The sequence below is a fragment of the Prionailurus bengalensis genome, chromosome A3, assembly GCF_016509475.1.
Source record: "Prionailurus bengalensis isolate Pbe53 chromosome A3, Fcat_Pben_1.1_paternal_pri, whole genome shotgun sequence".
Classification (NCBI taxonomy): domain Eukaryota; kingdom Metazoa; phylum Chordata; class Mammalia; order Carnivora; family Felidae; genus Prionailurus; species Prionailurus bengalensis.
Window position 1 is genome coordinate 34,666,898 of NC_057354.1, and position 12,217 is coordinate 34,679,114.

Consider the following 12,217-nt stretch of genomic DNA (forward strand, 5'->3'; position numbering starts at 1 on the left):
TTTGTTAAATTGATTTTTTCTTATTCCAAAAGAAACCTGGGTTTCTCATAGAAAAAATTTTAAATTAAAAATGATAAAAGAAAAATCCCAAAGATATTACCTATAATTCAAACACCTAAACCACCCAGACTTAACACTGTATATATGGAGTGTATACGTACCTAGTCTTTTTATGCACAACTATTACTTTTTCATAAAATGGGACAATATTCACAATCTGTGTTTCAACTTTTTATTTTCACATACTGCGTACGACATAACCTTTAATGACTTCATCATAGTCTTCTGTCATATAGCCATATCATAATTTATTTTTCCAGTCCCCTATTATTGGATATTTGAAGTGCTCCACTATTTAAACAGACCTTCAGTGAATATATGTAAATACATTTTTGAGCATACCTATGGTTATTTACTTGTTTTCTGTATAGAATTTTAGAAATTTTTGATTTATTGAGCTAATAATTGAGCTTTTGATATTGAGCTAATTAAACATGAAAGGGAAGGGAAGGGAAGGGAAGGGAAGGGAAGGGAAATATTTAACATAAGAGTAAAATTTTCCAGGGCTTCCTGGGTGGCTCAGTGGGTTGAGTGTCCCAACTCCTGATTTCAGCTCAGGTCATGATCCCAGGGTCATGGGATCAAGCCCCATGTCATGTTCTGTGATGAATGTAGAGTGTGCTTGGGATTCTCTCTCTCCTTCTTTCTCTGCCCCTCTGTCTCTTCCCCACTCACATGCACACATGCACACACATACTCTCTCTCTCTCAAAAAAAAATAAATGAACATTATAAAAAAAAGTAAAAATTTCCAGGCTCTTATTTACACTGGTGGCATCATATTCTTTAGGATCAATAGACAATGAAATTTAAAGTTAGACTAGTAAGTTTCATAAATAGTGCCACATACCTCACGTATGCCATAATTAGGGTTACAGGAAAATTTCCACTGCCAAAAAATTATGCCTAACAGAAGATATGAATGTGCTTCCAAAGTTATTTGTGCCTGTAACATCTATTCTTAGCATCCGCAGAGGGGGGAAACAAAACAGTGAGAAACACTTGAGCCCCCTGCTTGAATTTTGAGGGGTTAGTCCAAGCACTCACTGCTCGTGTGGGGCCCACATCTGGATAGGTCTTCATATGCTGCAAGCAGGTGCTACTGGGGTCCTACCCAGATCTTCTTTTCAAGGGCTGCCTCACCCACTGCTGCAGGTGTGGGCTACAAAGAGCTTGTGGCCATAGACTTCTCCAGAGGACTGGCCTGGGCTGAAAGGAGCTACCTTCCTGGAGATGTCTGGCAGGTTATTCTGGGAAGGGGGTGACCCATGCCCAGCAACTGAAAGATCTAGGAGAATAAAAGCCTTGGTCCCTTGCTGCTGGGTGGACAACTTCTGTGATGCAGTTCACACTCCTGAGCCCCCATTGGATCAGACTAAGTCAGGACTCAGGCTGAGACCATATTTCTTTTTTTTTTTTTAAGTTTATCCTTTTATTTTGAGAAAGAGAGACAGAAAGAGAGAGAGTCAGAGAAAGAATCCCAAGCAGGATCTGCATTGACAGCATGGAGCCTGACACGAGGCTCGAACTCACAAACCGTGAGATCATGACCTGAACTGAAACCAAGCATGGGAGACTCAACAGACTGAGCCACCCAGGCGCCCCTCCCCTTTTTTTAAAGCTGAGACCACATTTTAACTTAATCTTCTTTCCCTGTCTTACCCTGCTTTCTTCATCTTCCTGCAGTTTTCTCCTGAGAGCAGTGTCTCAATAAATCATGCGTTCAAGCACCCCGTGTTGAATTCTGACTATAGGGAATGCAACAATGCCAGATAGCTGCTACTTTATACTTGAAGTCAAGGATGAATGCCCTTTCTGAATCTTTTGCCTGGGAACCAGAATTTGAATGTTTGACAATAGTATGTCTTTAATTCTGGTGGTTCTTCACAGATCATAGTACTTCTCCCCCCGCGATGGTCTTTGAAAAGATTAAGAGGAGAAAGATTCAACTAATTTCTCATTTTGCTCATGTAGACACCAATATGGAAGTAGAGGCTCTCCTTAGAAAGTTACAAGAATGGGTATTGAGGAGGGCACCTTTTGCGATGAGCACTGGGTGTTGTATGGAAACCAATTTGACAATAAATTTCATATATTGAAAAACATAAAATAAAATAAAATAAAATAAAATAAAATAAAATAGAAAGTTACAAGAAAGTTTGGGAACTCTTTTCTACCTTCTTTGGCTTTCTAACATAAAATATAAAATATAATATAACATAAATAAAAGATAATTCAAAGTAAAGATAATTTATGTAGATGTTAAGAATCATTAATAACATTCTCCTCCAATTAGAAAACCAGGAATCTCTTTAATCAACTGGATATGTTTTATTTTCTAGGAAATAGAAGTTCAAAGAAAGCATTTGCAAGTTAAATTGCATGTACTATCACTATCTAGAAACAACACTTTCTCTATCATCAGTTTCTATCTATTCATTAGCTAGGTTCTCCAAGAGTGAACACTCCGTTGAAGAGAACGTTTCAAGACACTACCAATTTCTCCTTATATAGTACAAAAATTGACATAAAAGTCTCCTATTGGAGTATTTTACTGATGCACCAGAGACCATTTTTCTAATGGCTGCAAAAAATGTCATTCTGACAAATAGGAGATCCACGGCCTTCAAGATGTCATGGATTCTTTCACACTGCCATCCTTTCAAAGCCTTATTTTTGCACCAGACATCACATATCAAAAATCTATGTAGAAAGAGCGCAACACCAATGGATATAAAATATACAGAAGTAGCATTTTAGGTCAACTTTATTTTTGTTTCGCCTCTAGCAATAGTGATCAGCAAGGATTTTCAGTAAATGTATAATGTTGGTTAATTGAGAAGATATTTAGACATTTCCAGTTTTAGAAATAATTTTAGAGACATTGAATTCCATAAATTCCATATGGTCCAACAGAGAAAATATAATTTTTTCTTCCTTTGAAATGTCAAAACCCTAAGTGACCTCATTTTTGAAGCTGGAGGGAAAAAATCATTTGCCCTTACCATGTAATGGTAGGAAGGAAAAGTCATTTCACACCTTTGAACACCAGTGTGCCCTTTATCTTGTCTTGTAATGATGTAAGTTTGTTTGAATGAGGCCACTGAAAATAAGTAGCTGTGGTTTTCTCAAAAGAAAATTCTATCTAGGACATGGCAGGCACTGGAGACACTATTTTAGCAGCAAAGACTTTTTTAGTATAATCCTTTTAACTTGGTAGTTATAAAGGTCATTTCTATTTGAAAATTAAAGACTTCATTGGACTGCAAAATATTCCCAGATTTGTAAGACTTTAATAAATTATCTTCATAGAGTAATTTGCAAACCGAATAAGTAGGCAAGTTGAAAATTCCCCCATGCTTTGAACACTACACATTTGTCTCAGATCATGTGAAAAGATAGATAGATGATAGACAGATAGATAGATAGATAGATAGATAGACAGATAGATATCCAACATATATTTATGTAATAATAGAGATTTGCGTGATTGGATTTATTTTTTCTGTAAAAACAACTGTCATTCAGGATGCTGGGTTAATAAGGTTGTGAAAAGCTGACTAATCTTAATTATAACAAAGGCTTTGTAATATTCATAGTTATTTCTTTATTTTAAAAAGGTATATAATTTTTTTTTAAATAATAAACCACACACATACACACAAAGGCCCTCATTAGTCTTGCAGAAACTGTTAACATTTTTGGTGTATATCCTTATAGCACATTTTCATGTATATATATTTTTCTTTTAAAAAAACTATTAATTTTTAAAAATGGTTTCACAACCCTACTGTTTTAATGTGCTTATAGAAATGCCTAATGAGACATCAGTAATACTCCTTCTTTCTTATTTTTAAAATACACCTGTAAAGAGAAAGAAGTAAATATCCAATGTATTGATTACAAAATGTTATGTGACATTATTAATGTCCAAATGCAATATTTAAACATGTCTCGTTTTAACACGTCAGGATATGCAGAAACATTTTATTGAGCGCTTACTATGTACATAGCACCGTTCTGAGCCCTTTATTTTATTAACACACTTAAGTCTTAAAATAGCCATACGTCTTAGTTACTATTAATATCCCCATTTAACAGATGAGGAAACTGCAGCACTGGGAGATTCAGTTCCTCAGCCAGTGTCACACAACCAGTAAGGAGCAGAGTTGGTGTTGAAATCCAAGCAATCTAGCTCCGGGAGTCATATTCTATACCAGCATTTCTAGAAGTCCAATGTGTAAACCAGGGCCTTATGATAAAATGCTGATCCTGGTTCAGTAGGTCTTGGGTAGGGAGAGGCTCAGCATCTCTCATAAGTAAGTGATGGGGTAATGCATGTAGCATACTTTGAGTAGCAAGGGTCTATACTACACCCTGTTGTACTAGCTCAGTAACAACACTGAAATATTCTAGCAACCTTTAACAAGAACTAGCCCGTCAGGGGGCGCCTGGGTGGCGCAGTCGGTTAAGCGTCCGACTTCAGCCAGGTCACGATCTCACGGTCCATGAGTTCGAGCCCCGCGTCAGGCTCTGGGCTGATGGCTCGGAGCCTGGAGCCTGTTTCCGATTCTGTGTCTCCCTCTCTCTCTGCCCCTCCCCGTTCATGCTCTGTCTCTCTCTGTCCCAAAAATAAATAAACGTTGAAAAAAAATTAAAAAAAAAAAAAAAAAGAACTAGCCCGTCATTCATTGTTCTGCCCTCTATTGCATGTTGCTTGGCTAACTGAGCACAGAATAGAAGACCTTTACCTTAAATAGTAACATCCTTTGAGTTGAATTTTTGTTGAATCAAATTTCAAGATTTCCTTCCCCCACTTCAAATCACTCGATATTACTGTTCTGCAATAAGTTAGGTTTATATATGTAGATTCTATTTGAGTAGTTTGTACATTGGCTTCTCTAAAATTCGTTTACCCCCCAACTCAAACCTTCTAAGTTATAAAGGCTGCTGCATTCATTCACCAAGTGTTCATTTCCACCCTTGGAGAAAGTTATGATCTAAGACAGAGTACATGATGCCCCAAACCTTGCTCAACCCTCAAGGCCAAAATTTTTATTCTGAAGAGTTCCCTCTGTCATCTGTGTGTATTATACAAGTGAAGGTGGGGGAGTGGCCTTCATCTCATTTTGATGGTAAAAGGGATAGTTGTTTAGTAATACCAAAATTTCATTTATTCCAAGAGGCCTATGTTTTAAGTTGTCAGACTCATGTGTTCTTATAAGTGAGTTGGAATATATCAAAAATAATTTATTTCCTTCTTCAGTGTATGATACTGTGGGCATCTTCGATGAGATCTGATTATTTGACAAGAAAAAGGTTTGATGGTCTGGTGTGAATTTCCCCAGTAAGATAACAGCAAAACCCAACAGCAAAAAATTCAAGGTGGTACTCTCATAAGGTCAAGAAAACCTGGAATGTCTTTTAATACTTCTAAAACAGAAGCATGGTACCTCATCCATGGTTCAAGAATTTGGTGCTGAAATCAAAGATGAGGTTTGCTGGACAGTTTGGAATCTCTTTAAATGAAAAATTTACTCCTCAAATAATAATTTAGCAAATTACCAACTTATAGAAGCAATAGTTGCTCACAATCCCTGAACTTAAAGCATCCCATAAAGTAGGAAGAGAAAGTTTGCCTTTTTGGAGATGATCTTTAGATAATGATACCATCCCTTTCATTTCTGTACAGGTTTGGAGTTTACAAGGCATTTTATTGGGTGCCCTGGATAAAACTGAGCCATAATACATAACATGTAATCCCCATCTTTAAAAGGGAACAGTTGCTTATAAGGGTAGGTTGACTTGCCTAATATCAGTAGTCACAAAATAGAGGAACAAGAGTTTTTTTTAAATGAGTTCTCCAGAGAAGACCCTTATATGCATTTGATTTGAAATTACTCAATGACTGATTCAGTTTCACTGCTTTCACAAACCTCCTCCATTAACAATTTTTTAAATGTTGATGAATTTCAATAAGGAGCTTTGGGTTCATCTGCCTAAAACAGCAATACATCCAGAAATTTGAATATTGGAGTCTGTGCCATGTCCCCTACCATAGGGACTGTAAAAGTGTGACTCTCAATGACAAGGTTTTTTCACTGTCTAGAGCAAGGCCTCTCAGATTTTAATGTGCATACAGATCACCTGGGGATCTTGTTACAAAGCAGATTCAGATTTAATTGGTCTGAAGCAGGGCACAAAATTCTGCATTTCTAACAAGCTTCCAGGTAATGCTGATGCTACTGACCTAAGGACCAAATTTTGAGTAGCAAGGCCCTCTGACTTAAGCATCTGTCAGAATCACCTGGATCGCTTTTTTTTTTTTAATTTTTATTTTTGAGAGAGAGAGACAGAGAGACAGAGTGTGAGTGGTGGAGGGCCAGAGATAGAGGGAGGCACAGAATCCAAGGTAGGCTCCAGGCTCTGGGCTGTTAGCACAGAGCCCCATGCAGGGGCTCAAACTCACAAACCAGGAGATCATGACCTGAGCCGAAGTCAGAGGCTTAACCGACTGAGCCACCCAGGTGGCCCATTTCTTAAAGCACAAATTGCCAGGCCTCACCCTGAGAGTTTGTGACAGACTAGGTCTGGGGCAAATTTGCATTCCTTTTTTTTTTAAGTTTATTTATTTATTTTTAGAGAGAGAGAGACCCAGCGAAGGAGGGGCAGAGAGAGAGGAGAGGACAGAGGATCCGAAGTGGGCTCTGTGCTGACAGCAGAGAGCTGGATTCGGGCTCAAACTCATGACCCTTGGGATCATGACCTAAGCCAAAGCCGACACTTAAGGGACTGAATCACCCAGGTGTCCCTGAATTTGCATTTCTAATGAGTTTGTAATGATGCTGATGCTGCTGGTGAAGGAACCACCGATTGAGAACCAATTCTTTGGAGCCCTACATCTGTGTCTTACAAGGGGCCCTCCCCATGTGGAATTAAAAAGCCATTATTCCAGGCACTCTAAAATGTCAGCTTAATCACAGAAACCCAAGTAGGGCTCCAGGAGAAACTCTCTTCTTGGGGAGTTGTCCAGGATCTGTTCTGTGAGCAATTGACCTTAGTCTTTGCCACATGATTTGGCTTAGTTAGTTGGAAAGATCCATTCCCACAAGATGAATGTTAAGGGCAGTTGGTCTAATATGCTTTAAAAAGAGTCCATGATTTATGCCCACCTATAAAGAGCTCATTTCTTCAGATTTCTTTGGAGACTATGTCAAATATTTCTAATAAGTTAAAGTTGGCAGGAACAATAACATATATAACATATATAAAATAGTATCTCCCTTTAATCTTTCTGAATAAACTATTGCCATTATGAATTGATGCAAATTCTCTACAGACAAGAGAACAGCATCTTCATTCACTCAGTGATTCGTTCATTCAAAAAAATTGTTTCCTTATGCTAGCATAAGAATTAGGTGGTTCTTTAGTTTCAGGAACTTGTCATTGATAGTATATCTAGTGATTATGCATAAGCAGAAAACAAAATGTGGATTTCTTCATTTATTCATTCAATAAAAAATTTTTTGAACACTACTTTGTCAGTCACCATGCTAGGCATTATATACTATATACATATAATGATGAGAAAAGTCAGATGCTGTCATAGGCCTTATATAATCTAGAGGAAGAAGCTATTAAAATTTATGCATATACATGTAAACTTGCAGCTGTCATAAATGTTTCAAGAAAGATACCATGGGAATACTGATGATTTTTTCTGTGATCACAGATACGACAAAAACTGAAGTCAACAGATGAATTTATTCAGCTCCTTAAAGCTGTCTTCTCCTTCTAACTCACTCTGCTAGATTTTTCAAAGTATGGTTTTGCCATCATTTATTATAAAATTTTTCAAACGTACCCAAATGTTGAAAGGATTGTATAATGAGCATCTATATATCAATCACCTGGATTCCACAATTTAAATTTTGATGCATTTCCTTTATGACATCTATAGCTATCTGTCCATCCATCCCTCTATCCATCCATTATTCTATCTTATTTTTTGATGCGTTTCAGAATAGTCTTCAAATATTAGTATACTCATGCTGAAAGGCTTCAAAATACATACATTGGGAAGTGGTTTTTAGAAATAATTTTGATTCCTTAGAAACGTGCAGTAGAGGGGCGCCTGGGTGGCTCAGTTGGTTAAGCGTCCGACTTCGGCTCAGGTCATGATCTCACGGTTTGTGAGTTCAAGCTCGCATCAGGCTCTGTGCTGACAACTCAGAGCCTGGAGCCTGTGTGTCTCCCTCTCTGTCTGTCCCTCCCCTACTTGTGCTCTGTCTCTCAAAAATAAATAAATATAAAATTTGTTTTAAAATAAAAAAAGAAATGTGTAGTAGCTATATTACTTAATTTCATTCAGGTGGTATAAATTCAAGGTATGAATTGTACATGTTATTTAACAAAGCTCTTTCTTGAGGAAAAAGCTACTTCTGACAAAGCCATCCTCACTGCCCTTATCTGTCCTGAGTGGACTGGATTTCCAAATGATGACATTATAAGCCTTGCCCTTGATATTCTGTAAAAACTGATGACCTTGCATCTTCCTCATCTGGTATCTGCATCAAGACGCTGTCATTCTAACCACTACATGGAAAGGACTATATGTTCTAGGTGACTCAGCACCCAATACCTTTAGGTGGCCCATGACCCAACACCTCCAATAGTACAGTAAATATTTCGTATTTGGAAGACCCCTTACTTACTATATCAGCCACTCAAATAAATGCCCCAAATTCTAGTTTTCTACTGCTTGTCAGATCCAAATTTGCAATGTCCTGGATGGAAATTTTTTCAACCAGTGTACCAAATGGCATCTCCTCCAACACTTGTAAAAATGGCCTTTCAAATTATCCTTTTACTGACCTACTTGTGTTATATTTTAAACTTACTTCTTTTCATTTTGGAAATAGGAAGGATATTATTTTTTACATAAAATCTTGGCTTTAACAAGTCCTTTATTCCATGTTTTGAAGGAAAAAAATGTAATTCTCGAATTTGGCCATTAGAGGGCAGGCACCCACTTCTGCTGCACAATTGTTTCCACCCAACTAAGCAGTATCCAGCGCAACTAAAACACTATATTCTCTGAACCTTCTTTCTTTGCAATTTATTTCATTGGATCCCAGGAATCTCTCCATTAAACTGAAAAATCAGACATTTCTTGTTCTTTGTTTCTATAGTAATTTTCACTACAATATGAAAGGATTTCATGTTTATTTTATTTGAACTCCTAAAAAAGAATATTTGGGAAAAGCCTGGGGAGAAATAAAGTCATGGGTGTTGACTTCCACTGATTCTTTTGAGCAGGATAAGGAATTTGGCTTTTGCATTTCAGCTTACATATCTATAAAGGGGAATTACTCAACCTTTCAGTGATGATGTCAAAACATTTATAATGTTATATTACTATAGATATTTTTAATTTTTCAGCTCTTGTGTTTAGCTGTTCTATTTAATTCATTTAGCCTTTTACACCTGAATGCCTTTTCAGTGTAACAGAGTAAGCTCTTTGAGAATGATGTTTACATTTATACATCTCTGTATTTCAGCAGCAAGTGAAGTTACTATTGTAGTTTTGTAAACGTTGCTGTTAGTGTAGAATACAGAGTGAAGGAGACCCATAGTGAAATTCAGGCTTTACACTCTAACACATATTCAGACATCATTCCGCTGCTGTGTGGACTCTAGCAAGTTTTGTGACTTTTAATAAAGTATTTAGTAAAGACCTTTAATAACACCTTGGATTTCTTTTCTTTACAGTGGAGTCAAAAGGGCAGCCTACATTGGCCTCAGTGAGGCTGGTGTGTCTAACAAGATTAAGCACTCGGTGATTGACAGCTGTCTGTTACCACTTTCCATGAGGGAAGGGTCAATTAGAATTTGTACGTAGTGTTCCTGGTTAGCAAAATACTTTAAACACCAGTCTTCTCAATTTGCCGCTATAGATTTTCACTAGATTAATAAATAAAATTTGTTTTCAGAATATTGTAAGAGACACCTGACAAGTGTCAACCAACAAAAAATAAACAAATAAATAAATAACAAAAACAATAAAATGTCGAGGAGCCCCCAAATTCCTTAGTCCAGCATTTAGTCCTCCTTACCCATCCTTTTCTTTCCACCTTTGTCTGGCCACTGGGGCAAGAAGGTGGGATGTGGTGGGCTGCAGATCATCCGGCCCACTGCCTTTCCAGCACACCCCTCTCGCTCCACTGTTACTGTGGGTGCATTGCCCGCCCTGACACAGTCACAGAATCCCGGGCAAACTCTGCTCCTCCAAGCAGAGTGTACAGATGGCCAGCTTCAGGGCCAGATGTGATCTGAAGATGTGGTTTGTTTGGCCTCAGTGATTTAAAATTAGCAGATTTCATGCAAAAAAGTTTTCCAGCTTTACTCAAAGCCTGGGCATTTAAAGGTTGAAGCTGAGTGGCAGCTGCCCCCTTTCCAGGAGCCCCCTCTCCAGCTCCGGGCATGGCCCTACTTTGTCCTGTTGCATTAAATCCGGTCCGCTTTGCTCATTTCCACCATTTCCATTAACTGTCCATTAATATACCGTGTGAATGGCGCCCCCTGGGGATTATGCAATACAATCCACCTTGCCTGGGAAGGCATCTACCTGTGTGACCGCTGGACTGAGTGAGCGTTTCTCCAAAGCTTACCTCAAAATCCAGCACCGAACCTTGCTGGTCTCTTTATCCTCAATTACAGCTATAAAGTGTGTGCCTGTATGTTTACTCAACATTTATCTGCTTTAAAAAAAAAAAAAACTCTGAATTGATACATTTTGTCAGTTGCTGGGATGTAGGGCTTTGTCTTACATAACCTTGATAAGCAAAGATTTATTTTTCCTTCAACCTGACTCAAGTTGATGACTGAGCTTGGTTTCCCAAGGGCATACAGCTACATGGAATGTGTGCAAACCTGATACAAGGCAAAATAAGCTGGCTGGATTCATTTTGAGCACATTTTTAGCCTGATACCCCCAAAACACTAATTTTGGCTGCCAAAAAAAGCCACATGTCATTGCCTTCATGGAAGCTGGCTTGCCATCACCTCCTTTTTTCCTCTATCAAAATTTTCTTTTACCCTAGCTTTCTCCAGAGGGCTGATTTTAGCCAGCGATCACATTGGGGAAAATGTGACTTATCTCTCACATTGTTCCAGAAACCTACCAGGCTATCGATGGGGAAGGTCAGATGCCCATGGAACAGGAGCACCTTCCTTCCCTGTCTCCCAGACAGCTGAGTTTGGGCACCTCCTGTGGCTGGGAGGCTGGGGAGCTTTCCCCTACCTTATTCGAACCAGGGGACAAGGCCCAGAAGATGACTTTGCTGATGTCCCAATGCTGTTTCCCACCTTCCCCTTCATTCAGTCCCTCCTGTGCATTGTAAATGCATATCCTTTATGAATTTTGTGGGCAAACACCTATGGCATTTCAGCCTTCTCAAGTGTCCCACAGACCCAAACACCTGCAGGAGTGAGGCAGGAAAAGTCTAAATAAGTAAAGAGGAAATGATCCACAGAGGGGCAGAAATCACTAGATTCTAGCCCAACACGGGGAATGCAGGCCCAGTGTTGCCAATTGTATTTTTCAAGAAAAGTAAGAAATCCATCTTATTAACATAGAAACTCCTTAATTAAAATACTTGGCAACATCGGGTGAGCCCAAGAAAACATTTCCATGTGCTCTGTTTGGACCCTATGCCTCCAGTTTGCAATTTTTAAAAAAGATTTACTTAAGTAATTTCTGCACCCAACGTGGGGCTCAAACTCACAACTCTGAGATCACGAGTCACATGCTGCTCTGACGGAGCCAGCCAGGTGCCCCCAGTTTGCAATTTCTTGGTAAAGAAAAAATATACAATCCTTCTCTTTGGCATATTGATGCTAGGGATAATTTTCCTGATGGATGTAACTTAATAACGCAGCCAAACCAGAATTTACCCATCCAAAGTAGCCGTTTTTCAAAAGGCAGAGTTCTAGCATGGTGAGTTCTGTAGGCTGGCTGAGCCTCTCCGTTAGGCTCCTGCCTTCCCCCTTCACTTCCAGCCACTAGTCCCAGGGTTTATCTCTTCCATTTCAAGAACACTAGTCATGAGCAGGCCATGGGAGATACATAGGGATGATTTGCTGAATTAAAATAAGTT

The 12,217-nt window shown here is 38.6% G+C and overlaps 1 protein-coding gene across 3 annotated transcripts in view; it reads left to right on the plus strand.

Annotated features, from left to right (window-relative positions):
• PLCB1 (phospholipase C beta 1) overlaps positions 1 to 12,217 on the plus strand; it is a 702,259-nt gene that overhangs the window by 567,880 nt on the left and 122,162 nt on the right. The gene's annotated exons all lie outside the window — the stretch shown is intronic.